Here is a 14,014-nt window from a genome sequence, read left to right as displayed (position 1 = left end):
CTTCAGAATGCAGAACTCCTACTCTGAGTCTTAGGTGTCACAAAGGTACCCAACATTCCAGGGAAATACCAGATTACACATATATAGCTCTGTCTCTCAAATCTAGAAGAACAATTACCACCCTGGTCTAAATGTGACTGCTATAAGAGCTTATAGTCGTTAAGAGAAATTATTTCCATCTTGTTCACTCTCTGTCTTCACAATTACCAACATATATGACCTGAATAAATGTTAGCTATACCTTAGGCTAAAATATGAGTCCCTCATAGATTGATTATTTTGTTCTATCCAAAACTGAATCCCAAACTGTAAAGTAGAGTCTACCATCTTATTTCACACATAAGAAAAGTGAGGTACTAAAAGAATAAGAAACTTGCTTTTAAAAAGTTGCAAAACCAACAGTTAAACCGTGTTTTCTGACTTTAAAGTTCTAACCCTTTTTAAGTTGGAGTAAATTATCTCAGTTGATTATTTTTTCTATATTCAACTAGTTCTTTTTAATTATGTAGAAATTATAACAAAAACATCAGTCACCAATATGGAAAAAAGAGAACCATGTAAAAATATTCAGGAAAATCACATTTTTTTTGTCATGCTCCCCTCCAGTCAAAATATAAATTCACATTTATTATTTTTTCACCAAACAATATGCTCTCAAGCATTTTCCCTCATTACTTCATGGTTTCTGTTATTTGGTTTATTTATACTCTTCAGCCTGAGCCACCCCTAGGGGTTGCTGCATGCCTTTGGCTAGAGCCTGGAACCACATTCCCAAGCAAAAAGTCAAGGTGAGAGATATGGGGCTGGCCTTTCCTGCTCCATTCATACCACATTTTTCTTTGATTCCCCTCCCTAAACATCAGGGTCTGCAGGAAACTTAAAATGTCTAGGTCCCCAGGATCCCAAGTATAGCGTAAGTTCTTGGCCTTTTTAAATTTCTGAATTTCTTAATATTCATCAAACATTTGTCCCTGAAAACTATAATCTGAATGTTGATGGGTTCATCAGATATACATATCTTATGTAGATAATATGTGACCTATCCAAAGATAGCAATAAAATATACTACTCAATGAAAAGATCCATGTTTCTCAAAGGAAATTGAGACTCCCTTTTAAAACTCTATTCCAATTTCTGTGGAGATGTTGACAATGACATTAAATACAACATTAACATGGTTTATTCCTTTTGATCATCAATGGCAAAAGTTTCTCAGAAGTCCCAGATCTCATGAACAGCTGCCTCGTTTTTAATTAATGGATGTTCACTGAGAATTGGGAAAAGTATAAACAAAATGTGGTATATTTATACATGCAATACCATTCAGTAATAAAATAAACTACCAACACATGCTACAACGTGGACAGATCTCAAAAATATGATGCTACATCAAATATACATCAAAGAAAGTAGATGTGAAAGGCTGCATATTGTGTGATTCCATTTATATGCAATGTCCCAAAAAGGCAAAATACAGTGACAGAACGCAGATCACTGCCTAGAACTGGCATGGGAGTGGGGATTTACTACCCACATGAGGAACTTCTTGAGGTGATGGAAATGTTCTAAAACTGGTTTGTGGTGATGGTTGCACAAGTCTATAAATTTACTAAAATTCCTTGAACTATATAGTTACAGTGGGTGTAAATTAAGACATGTAAATTATACCTCAATTAAATTGTTAAAAAAATGATGTCTCTGGAAGCAAACCAACACCCCAAGATTTAGAAATAGAGCATCAATATTTAAACACATTTTTATGCGATCTGGAATTTACATTCATTAAAAATCCTTCTGAACAAAAGCTTACTAAATATCAAGTTATGGACAATCAAACTGATTCTTGCCAAGGAATCTTATTATGTTGACACAGTGGGCTGTATTTGTTGTGATTGTGAAGGAGATTAAGTCTAACAACTATCTTCCATTAACTACTCTGGAAATCATTAGTGATTTTCCGTGGTCAGGAGGGAATGTATGACTGTGATATTGATACTCTCAACAGATATTCACGGAGGATCACTATATTGTGCTAATATCCTTTGGATGGTTGGAGTGGTTTGGCTCAGCATAAACAATTTTTTTGTCCTTTTGTAAGTATTTGCTTAAGTAGAACCATCATCATTTTGCCATTAAGTTGAATTTTAAGACTTAAGCTTGTTTTCCTGGCTTATAGTGCTTTTTTATTTGGCTTTCTAAGGAATTAAGACACCATTGGTAGAAACAATACAGAGAATTGTATAGAAAGTCTGGCAAAAAGTTTCCTAGGCTTTTGTCCTGACTTTCCCAAATGCACTTTCCCAAACGATAAGAATATCTGTAAAAAATTCATTAAAAAGGAAAAATGTCTGAGGCTATTTTCCTAGGAATCCCTCTAGACTCTCCCCATCTCCCACCACATGCCACAACACCAGGTGCACAGAGCAGAATACAAAGACTATATTATTTAAAAAAAGAAAAGCAAGATTAAATTTTGTCGTTCTGTAAGGATGCAGGAAAGATATGGAAGCTCCTTTTAAACTTTAAATATGCCTGTAATCTCTCTACCAGTGCCGCCAAGATTCTGATGAGTATGGTGGGGAAGAATGTTAAAATACGCTAGCAGTGGAAAATGCTGTCTTTGGAAGATTTTGACACATCCCTCAGGTAGAAGGGGTCTACATCGGAACTAAAGGGAAAGGTGAGGGTAGTATGTGTCCTTTAAAAAATCTCCCCAGATTAGCTTACCTGAAGGAATTAGATACTCCACCTTAATACTCTCATTACACTGAAATTCTATTGTAATATTTATCACAATGTACTATTGTCTTTCTCTTTTATTCAATTAAAATCTTCAAAGATACAACTGCATCTTACACATTGGTCTACCACAGTTCCTGGCATACTGCCTTACACATACCATGTGTTCAGTAGATGTGTATTGGATGAATGTATCTAATAAAACTGAAGGCTACTATAGATGTGCTTTTATAAATAAAAGCAAATAACGCAGTGAAACAATTATATTGCAACAATTACATTTGTCAACAACACATTTAGGGAAGGAACGTTCTCATCTTAAGATTGACCATCAGATTTTATACTCAACATCCATGTGTTCACTTTTGGAAGCCAGTTGCTTATGTTAATATGCAGCATATTACATGCCATCAGCACCAAAAAAAGAGTCATGTTATCACTAAGAGGTTCTCTATTTAATGTCATGTCAAAGAAGCCTCAGGTGTGCCATAATAATGCTCATGCGGAATTTCTCCCTGGCCATTATAATATCAAATCTAAATATAGGATTTGCTGTATGTGGCTTTTATTTTTTATTTTATTTTTTTTAATTTTTTTTGCATGGGCAGGCACCAGGAATGTATGTGGCATTTTAAATTATTTAATCTACAGTTGTTGCCACTTGCTTTGCAAACCAGTTAATCTGTTATGGTGATGTCAATGTTTGAATTATATAATAGTTTTTCTTTAAAGGTTGAAGGTGTCTTACCAATAGATCCAACAGAACACTTTATAATTAGATGCAATGTGCCTTTTGGAAAAAACCCTAACAAACCCAAAATCTAACATGAGCCTGTGAGACTGTCTCTTATACTGTGTAACTCTTTTAACTTAACCTCACAATGTTCACAGGATTCCTGAACTCTGAGGACCAAAGGGGCACAAGTAAAAGAGGGAAAGGAAGGGGGATAGACCCAGATCAGTTCCCAATACTTTTGTGAAACTAGTTCCTATAAAATTTGAAATATATTGAAAAAAAAAGGGAACATATTGATTAAATAAGTTATTGTTAGCTATTCTATCACTGTTAAATGATAAGAAAGCTAGACTTAATGTCAGCAGACATAGATCTGCCCACAAACTCATAGCAGGGGAAATGCTGCATTCCAGTGCCTGCCATTTGGTGACACCTCCTTGAAAAACAGAGATAAGGAACAAGTTCACAATTGTGAACTCTCTTTATCCTGGATAGTTAGGGGTATGTTTACTTCCACTCACTTTAATGACTACATATCAGAAGTTCCTCAATATCTGACCTAAAGTAAACACACCTTTTTATGATTTCGTTTCACTTCATTTCAGTTTTTCATGAAGACTCCATTGAGTCTGAAGCCTAGAAGGATATGAATGGTCCTTAAGTAACAGGGGAGCTCCACCGCTCAGGTGGGAAGACAGCATGACCTTTGTTCAGATATACTCTGCCTCAGTGACCCACAGTGTCAGCAGGAGAGAAAATGATGTCACTTACAAAGTAATGACTTGGCTTAAAAATAAAACTAAATTTGGTAAAAAGTACAAGAGAGGAACTTGAAAGAATGCTCAAAAACCTATTTTAGAGAAACCCAAGAACCCACTCTACTCACTTGTTAGATGTCTGAGGAAGAAAATAGTGGGAAAATCCACATTTGAGAGTCTCTTTAAGCTTTCTAAAAGAAAATGGTGTCTGAACATAACCTGAAGTGTTTTTATTAAATGAGTTCATTTTTAATCCATATTTCAAGGTGTGCGTAATTTATATGCTTCTCTCTTAAATGTAATTTAAAGGAATTATTTGATTCAAAGGAATACCTTTTTTTCCCTAGGACTTAAGTGTGTGATTAGTGTTTTCTCTAACAGAGATGAACCCCAAATTTATTCTAAAATCAGAAGAAATTCAGTTTTAAACTCACAAACAACTATTTCACCATTTCTTCAGGTAATATATTATTTTAATTCTCTAAAATGGCTCTGATTTTGCAAATTGCTCAGCTTCTCCCCAGCCAATGTGCTGTTACTTTAGAGTAACCTTTTCATGACCTACTCTAAAATTCAGCTGCATGATAAAGGAGCATAGGGTCTGTTTAGACAGACCTGAAGTGGAAACCAGATTTTTGCCACCTACTCTTGGGACAAACTGCTTAACCTTTCTTACACTCAGTTACCTCATCTGCAAAAAGTGTGTAATAATTGCCCCCCCAAAGGTCACTGGGAAGATTAAATGAAGTAACATAATTAGCATATCTGGCATACAGTAGACCATAATAAATAAGTCTGCTTTCTTTCTTTGGCTAACATTGGCTATGGCACATTTTAATATATCTAATTTTTTTTATTAAAGAAGTTAAAACTTACAGAAAAATCATACAAAAATACTGAGTTCACATACACATTCCCCACACACACACAAGTACAATTTTCCTATTATTAATACTTTGCATTAGGGTGGTACCTCTGTTAAAATTGATGAAAGAAAACTATTACATTAATAACTGTAGTCCGTAGTTTACATTAGGGTATACTGTGTTGTATAGCTGTTATGTTTTTCTTCAGTTTTCACTCAGATAACATATATACAACCTAAAACTTTCCCTAGTGGTGTTAATTACCCTCACAATGTTGTTCTACCATCACCATCTTCCATTACCAAAATAATTCTATCACCCCAAATAGTAACTCTGTGCCAATTAAGCATTAACTCTCCATTCCCTACACCCGTCCCACCCCCTGGTAACCTGTATTCTAGTTTCTGACTCTACGAATTTACTTATTCTAATTATTTCATATCATGACATCATATAATATTTATCCTTTTGTGTCTATCTTATTTCACTCAACATGATGTCTTCAAGGTTAATCTATGCTGTAACATGTATCAGAACTTCTTTCTTTATATAGCTGAATAAAATTCTATTTATGTACATCCCACATTTTGTTTATTCATCAGTTAGTGGACAGTTGGGCTCCTTCCATCTTTTGGTTACTGTGCATAATGCCACTATGAACATCAGTGTGAAAATGTCTGTTTAAATCCCTGCTTTCAGTTCTTCTGGGTTTATACCTAGAAGTGGAACTGCTGGGTCGAACTTAACTTTCTGAGGATCTGCCAAGCTGGAAAGTGCCTATACCATTTTACATTCCCACCAACAATGAATGGATATTCATATTCCTCCACATTCTTTTCAACACTTGTAACGTTCTCTTCTTTTTTTTTAAAGTAGCCATTCTAATGAGTGTGAAATAGTATGTCATTGTGGTTTTGATTTGCATTTCCTTAATTGCAAATAACATTGAGCATCTTTTCCTGTGTTTATTGGCCATTTGTATATCGTCTTTGGAAAATTTTCTATTTAAATCTTTTGCCCTTTTGTTAATAGGTTGCTTGTCTTTTGTTGTTGAGTTGTAGAAATTCTTTGTATGTTTTGTATATTAAACGTTTTTGTAAATGTGGTTTCCAAATATTTTCTCCCTTTGAGGGGGCTGACTTTTTATTTTCTTGATGAAACCCCTCAATGCACAAAAGTTTTTATTTTGATGATCTCTGATCCATTTTGAGATCATTTTTGTATATAGTGTGATGTAGAGGTTCACCTTCATTCTTTTGCATATGAATATCCAGTTTCCCCAGCATCATTTGTGGAAGAGACTGTTCTTTCCCATATTGAGTGGGCTTGGCAACCTTGTCAAAAATCAAATGGCCATTGAAGCAAAGGCTTATTACTGAACTCTCATTTGATTGGTCTATATATCTATCCTTCTGCTGCTACCATGCTGTTTTGACCACTGTCATTTTGCAATAAGTTTTAAGATCAAGAAGTGTGAACCTCCAATTTCAGTCTTCTTTGTAAAGATGGTTTTGGCTATTTGGGGTCCATTGCCCTTCCATATAAATTTAATGATTGCTTTTTCCATTTATGCAAACACAGCTGTTAGAATTTTGATTGGGAGTTCATTGAATCTGTAAGTTGCTTTGGGTAGAACTGAAATCTTAAAGATATTTAGTCTTCCAATCCATGACCACAGAGTGTCTTTCTATTTATTTTCTTCTTTGATTTCTTTTAGCAATGTTCTGTAATTTTCTGTGTACAAGTCCCTTACACCCTTGGTTAAATTTATTCATAGATATTTGATTCTTTCAGTTGCTATTGTAAATGGAATTTTTTTCTTGATTTCCTCTTAGATTGTGCATTACTAGTGTATAGAAACACTACTGATTTTTGCATGTTGATCTTGTATCCCACCACTGTGATGAACTTATTTATTAGCCGTAAGGTCTTTATGGAGGATTTTTCAGGATTTTATATATATAGGATCATGTCATCTGCAAATAGGGAAAGTTTTACTTCTTCCTTTCCAATCTGGATATCTTTTATTTCTTTTTCCTACTTAATTGCTCTGGTCAGAACTTCCAGTATTGTGCTGAATAGTAGTGGTAACATCCTGGTCTTATTCTAGGTCTTACAGGAAAAGTTTTCAATCTTTCACCATTGAGCATCATGTTATCTGTGGATTTTTCATAAATGCCCTTTGTTATGTTGAAGAAGTTTCCTTCTATTCCTAGTTATGTAAGGGATCTTATATAACTTACATAATCATATTTCTTGATACTTTTATCAAGAAAGGAGCTGGCTTTTGTCAATTGCTTTTTTGCATCAATTGAGAGGATCATGTCATTTTTCTCTTTGTTCTATTACTACAGTATATTACATTAACTCATTTTCATAGGTTGAACCACTCTTGCATACCTGGGGTGAATCCCACTCAATCATGGTGTATAATTATGTTAATGTGCTGTTGGATTCCATTTACTAGTATCTTGTTGAAGATCTTTCCATCTATATTTATAAGAGATACAGACCTGGAAGAGTTTGAGCAATATTGGTGTTAATTCTTCCTGGCACGTTTAGTAAAATTCAACTGAAACCAAATTGTCTTATCTAATAGGTTTTTATGGGATCAAGATTTTACTGAAAACTATTAAAGACAGTGAACTAAGAGAAAGCACCTCTCTTTAAATTGCTTATACTTCTTGGTAAGTAAGGATTTAAATGAAGTAAAGCAAAGATTTTTCTCTCATATCCTTCACTTTGTTCCATCCTCTTCATATCCTTGATGGAAAGAGGAACATTCATAGTAATAATTCATGTAAGTGGTACTTAAAAGAATATCAACACTAGCAAGAGTGGCTTTTGATTTTTAATTATCAACTCAGCAGAATATGAAATTTTTTTAAAAAAAGCAGGCTGTTCGGGAAGACAATTAGGGTCCACCATACAGAATCAGAAGAGGGTCTCTCTCTATTTTTACATGAACGCCAACAGCATTCTGACACCCTCCAAGATAGTGTCATGCAAGAACTGGAATGAAGCCCTTTTGTCATGGACTCTGACATTCCTATGATAGATCCCAAGCGGTCTTACCAGTAAAGCTACTTCCAGCTATTTCAAGAACATAGGACATAAACAAAAGAAAAACCTAGCAGAAAAGAAAGAATATGGTACATGTTACTCAGACCGCAGCTAACAGACTAGTATGTGAAATTCCCCATGGGGACTTCAGGAGTACTTAAATGCAAAGGACTCTTTCAGGAAGTGCTTCAGTTCTGTAATGCAAGCAGTACCAAAACAGGTCACATGTACAATAATATTACCTAATGCTATCTGCCAGGCACCCTTCCAAGTGCTTTACACACATTCACTTATGTAATCTGCACAATCACTTTGCAAGGCAGACCTAATTATTATCCCATCACACAGATCAAGGAGCTGAAACTCAAAAGGTTAAGTGTCTTGACCAAGGCAACAAGCTAGTAAGTTGTAGAACTTAGTTTATATGCAGACTGTGAAGGCTCCAGGATCAACATTGGCAACCACTGTGCAATACAGCCTCTTGGCTTATGTGAACTTGGTGAAGATTAGGACTAAAGGTTAGGGGATACAATATACTCACAATTTTGTAAAATTTTATAAAAAGCAAAGGTAAAAATACACAGCCAAATGTTTACAATATTTACCTCTGAGAGGGGTTTTATAGTTGGATTTTTTATTGCTCTTGATATCTTCTTTTGGATATTATCCAACATTCCTGTAGACAAGAATAATTGGCATTGAATATCATTTTAAAAATTGTGTAATAATTGCATCTACTTTATCTTACACCGTTCTTTTCTTTGTGGCATCCTACAACAATCTGATTCTGTATAGTGGACACTAATTGTCCTCCCAAACAGCCTGCTTTTGTTTAATTTCATATTCTGCTGAGTTGGTAATTAAAAATCAAAAGCTACTCTTGCTAAGTATTGATATTCTTTTAAGTACCACTTATATGAATTTTTATGAATGTTCCTCTTCCCATCAAGGATATGAAGAGGACGAAATCAAGTGGAGGATATCAGAGAAAAATCCTTGCTTTACTTCATTTAAATCTCCATCATGAAAACTATAAAATCAAGAGTGGAGGATTGTTGTAGGATGCCACAAAAAAAAGAACTGTGTAAGATAAAGTAGATGCAATTATTATACAATTTTTAAAATAATATTTAATGTCAATTATTCTTGTCTATAGGACAACAATCCTCCAATCTTGATTTTATAGTTTTCATGATGTAGAAAAGCTTAATTCCAACAATGTTTCATAAGCCAGGGAATTGGGACAAAGAAAGTAAAGACATAAATTATTTACTCAATAGTAAATAATACCCTGATAGATAAATATTTGGGATGTGACAACTAGTGGTTGCCAAATCTTTATCTGTATTTTAGGTGATATACTTAAAAAGAAAAGGCATGAAATGTAAAATGAATAGTTGTAACACTTAATACAGAGTTCAAAACAAACTCAGGCTTCATGAGTGCTAAACTAATGCACTTGAGGGATTCCTGGTTTAACACAGATTGAAGTGACTCACTGAAGCCTCATATTTTCACTGTAACATTCTTAACCTAATTGTTGGCAGACTATAAATGCAGGTTCTTGAAGAAGATATGTTCTTCTAGATTTTCTATGTAGACAAATTGTGAGCTATTGTAAACTATAGTATCATGTCACCTATCACCTAGAACAATGCTGTCCAATAGAACTTTCTATTTCTGCACTGTCCAATATGGTAGCCACATGGCACTGTTGAGTGAAAGTTTTGGGCCTGGGCAAAGGTTGGAGACTAAAAGAAGAATTTGGAAAGCCGTACAGGATTGGCAGAGAGAAGGGTGCCTTTGTAGAGCCCAAAAAGCGTGAACATAGGGCATCTCAAACCATTTGCCATTGCATTTAAGAAAATTATTGAAGCTTAAAAAGACCCCATAATTAAATGTTCCATGTTTAGGCCACTTGTTATGATTATTTAGCTGATATTGTAGACAGGCCTTAGTGGAGAGGAAAATTATTATTATTTTTTTTAATTGTATTTGCTAGTTCAAGAGTTTTTATATTTCTTAGTAAACATCCAAGAGGAGTGTCTTTAAGTGGGTGTAACTGTCTTGAACCCATTTTGAGAAGGAGAGTGAGAGTCAAACCTAGTCACAATGGATGAGGAGGACTGAGAGGGGTGGACAGGCATCCCCGAATCTCCCACCACAGTCTCTAAAACAGAGAGTGAGAACAAACCAGGAGCCAGGCATCCCCACTTGAGGTCCATCTTAGCAGCTGTGTGCCGTGAGGAGAATCTGACCTAGCACTAGGGTTTCCCGAGATGGCTTTTCTGAGTTGACAGGGGCTGAGGGGTGAAAAGCTGAACAGAGCTCCCTGAGAGGATTGACACTCACTTGAGAAATTGGCTTTGACTGGTGGCATTTGCAAGGTTAATCAATGGCAGGGTCGAGATGTCCTAAGTCCAACCATGCAATGGCAGCATCTGCAGGGGGGTGGGGGTGGGGCAATCACTGAGATCGAGGACAGGGGATAGGGAGGGTCTCTCTCCCCAATGCTTAAAACTGAATGTGCCACCAGATGAAAGAGAAGTCGCAAGTAGGGCAGAAACAAGGGCAAGCTGGTTCAAGGAGGGAGAGAGTGATAAGATGGATAGATCTGAGAACAGCTCTCCACCCAGGACAGGTGGAAGAGGGGACCCAATTTGCCAGCATGGAGGATCGAAGGATAGGGAGGAACCCTCTTCCCAGTTTTCAGCACCAGAAATGAAAGTCCCAGGCCTGGGTGGAGGTTGGAGTTGACAAACAGAGACAGAGACATGGCACCAGCAGTGGGGGAAGGAAGGTTTATTAGTGGAGGACAGCAGGGCAAGTTGACTCAAGAATTCAACTTCTGCCTGCCTGGATTCGAGTAGGAGATTTAAAGAGAGTTGAGGGTAGAGTTAGGCAGGTTTCTTACAGGTGGGTCCTTGGGAGTTTGGAAGCTTTCCACTGGTGAAAACACTGCCTTAGTTCTACAAGGTTGTAACTACTGGAGGGGGAACATTTGGGCAAGGAAGTTTTATCACAAGAATGCTGCAAGGTTGTAAATGCCAGAGGGTGGATGTTTGCACGCAAGGGTCTATCACCAGAATGCAGCTGCCATAGGTTGGGGCAGGAGAGTTTTGAGATGTTGATTCTCTGTGGGGTTATTTTCATGCTTGTTTGTTTCTCTGATTCAGCTCTCACACTGAGCACTTGAAATGTTGCCAGTGTGTCTGACAAACTGGACTTTAAAATTTATTCAATTGTAATTAATTTAAATGTAAATAGCCACATGTGACTAGAGAGAGGCTTCCATAATGGCAGCATGTCAGATACCATATTAGACCTAGAGCCTTTCCATAAGTTAATAGTTTTAGGCCTATCTCTCCTATTCGTTTTAAATTAATGTTCTCTCTCTCCTCCCCACCCCTTATTTTCGAAACCAAATTAGTCTTAATCCTTAACACACATACTTGGATATGCTTCTCCAAAATTGTCCTATACAGAAACTCAATTTACTAGAGTATCAGAAAGAAGACTGTCTGCTCAAGGAGCGCTCACGTAGCTTTCAACATCACAGGAACATGGGGCTCTACCTTAGCCAAGCATAAACCAGCACCTCATTTAAAAAAAAATAGCTTTCCTAGGATATTATTCACATACCATAAAATTCTCCCCTTTAAAGTATATTAATTCAGTGGTTTTTAGTATATTCACAGAATTGTAGTAATAGCATCATTATCTAATATGAAAACATTTTCATCACCCCAAAAGGCAATTTTTATCCATTAGAAACCACTCCTCCTTACTCCCCCAGTCCCCAGCAATCACTAATCAACTTATTGTCTTCGTACCTGTAGTGGGTTGAATGGTAGCTCCCCAAAAGATATGTCTACCTTGAACCTGTGTATGATCCGATTTGGAAAAAGTGTCTTTGCTGATGTAATTAAATTAAGAATCTTGAGGTGAGATCCTGCTGGATTATCTGGTTGGGACCTGAATCCAATGACAAGTGCCCTTATAAGAGACAGAAGAGAAGACACAAAGAGGAAAAGGCTGTGTGCAGATGGAGCCAGAGAACAGAGTTATGCAGCCACAAGCCTGGGTACACCTAGAATCACCAGAAGCCAGAAGAGGCAAGGCAGAATTCTTCCCTTAGAGGCTTTGGTGGGAGTGCTGCCCTGCCAACATTTGATTTTAGACTTCTAAGTCCCAGAACTGTGAGAAAATAAATTTCTCTTGGTTAAGCTACCCAGCATATGGTACTTTGCTATGACAGCCCTAAGTAACTAATATAGCATCCTCATCTTTTAAACAATTCTGTACAAAGTAACTCCTCCTTCCCCTCCTTTTCATGTTTTATCTTTTTCATTTTCTTTACCATTTTAAATTTCTTTATGCCCTGAATTTCTCCCTACTTGCCCTTCTTAGTTAACACTCATGTGCCCAGAGTATCTAACCTGTCTTCATGCAATATGTCTTAATTCTTGTAACTCCAATGCTCAGAGGCCATGGCCATTTCATCATCAAAATAGACAAGTGAGGAAAACTGCATATGTTTAAGAATCTGGGATTTTACCGAGTCTGGGACTATAGGGAAAATACAGATAGAGTGTATCACAGCTTCTACTTAGTAAACTATCTGAATAGTGTTATTTCTACCTCACCCCAGATTCTTTCCAGTAAGGTCCCACTTTTCAGCATCTAAAATGCTGCCTGGCTTAGAGAACACACACAAAAAGTTAATGTGCAATGAAGGAAGGAATAAATGCACACCCTTAGAAATGTATACTGGTCTGTCCCTCCCATGGAGCCACTATGCTAGCGCATTCCTTAACTCCCTTCAAAAAAATTGTCTTTTAAATAGCATCCTGCTCTCTGAAAGATGTGTATATCAATTTGGAGTGCTTTTTTCTAAATAACTGAATCCAGTGAACTATTTGAATTCTTCTCTCTGGTGAACACTAAATTATTTAGAAGGCTCTCATTTAAGTCCCCAGAAAATAAAGTAGCTTTATCCTTTTCCCCACAAAACGTTAAAATGTGTGCCTTCATTTGCAACTTGTATTAGTTCTGTTATTAGGATCTTTAGGTACCTTTTTCCTAATTTACTCAGAGACCAACATTCAGTGTATGCTAAAGATTTCAGAGTCTAGGGCGAGGGCAAGGAAGAAACCTGTGAGGGAATGAGGTACAAGATTCCACACAAACCTTTCTTTCAGTTCAGGTCAGAAAATCGAGATTAAAAAGCCAAACTGCAGACACAGCGTACTCAGCAGGAGTTAAAAGCCACTTTAAAGATTGGCAGTTCCAAAAGGCACCCACAGGAATCCTTGTAGCAATTACCAGCTCGGAAACGTCGTCCCACTGATTGCGACAGACATAAGCCAGCTGTGCTTTGTGGAAGGCGAACAGAGGCGGGCGGGCTGGGCCGGAGTCACCCACAGCGGCCAGCTGCAGCCCGCGCTCCCACTTCCTCACCCACAAAACTCTCCCGTTTAGTACTTCCCAAACACTGAAGCAATTAATCACACGGTATAAATGGATCTGACACGTTTGAAATTGCCTGTTGGAGATTAACCGAATCTATCGTATTTCCGGCCTGTGTCGGATGGAAGTGGGAGGAGTGGCAATTGTATTGCAAAAAGATTCACAGTCAAATTAATTGCAAAGTTCTCAGGCTGGTCATTCCAATTCCGAATGAAATTTAGAGACTCTTCTGTCCAGAAATCATTATTCTTAGGTGGGAGATAGAGCCGGGACGTAAATATTTGGCTTTATAAATTCTAGGTTGTGAAATTAAAGAGACACAGCTCAATCCAAGACAGGTGTCCCTGTAGCCTTAACAGCCATTCAAACAGCAATTTTTAATT

The 14,014-nt window shown here is 36.9% G+C and overlaps 1 protein-coding gene across 35 annotated transcripts in view; it reads right to left on the bottom strand.

Annotated features, from left to right (window-relative positions):
* LOC143681453 (uncharacterized) overlaps positions 1–14,014 on the bottom strand; it is a 241,337-nt gene that overhangs the window by 139,457 nt on the left and 87,866 nt on the right. For 18 of the 35 annotated variants that reach the window (XR_013174631.1, XR_013174629.1, XR_013174630.1 and 15 more), the window contains 2 exons: positions 8,768–8,838; positions 7,500–7,612 (listed from right to left, as the gene is read on the bottom strand). The exons of 14 other annotated variants lie outside the window; for them this stretch is intronic. The gene's annotated coding sequence lies outside the window, so the exon portion shown is untranslated. Of the gene's footprint in view, positions 1–7,499; positions 7,613–8,767; positions 8,839–11,995; positions 12,159–14,014 lie in introns of all 35 variants that reach the window. 3 more of the 35 variants (XR_013174624.1, XR_013174625.1, XR_013174626.1) reach the window with 2 other exon arrangements.

The sequence above is a fragment of the Tamandua tetradactyla genome, chromosome 4 (genome assembly GCF_023851605.1).
Source record: "Tamandua tetradactyla isolate mTamTet1 chromosome 4, mTamTet1.pri, whole genome shotgun sequence".
Lineage (NCBI taxonomy): Eukaryota > Metazoa > Chordata > Mammalia > Pilosa > Myrmecophagidae > Tamandua > Tamandua tetradactyla.
Note: the sequence above shows the minus strand (reverse complement) of the source record. Positions and strands in the feature narration are given on the sequence as shown.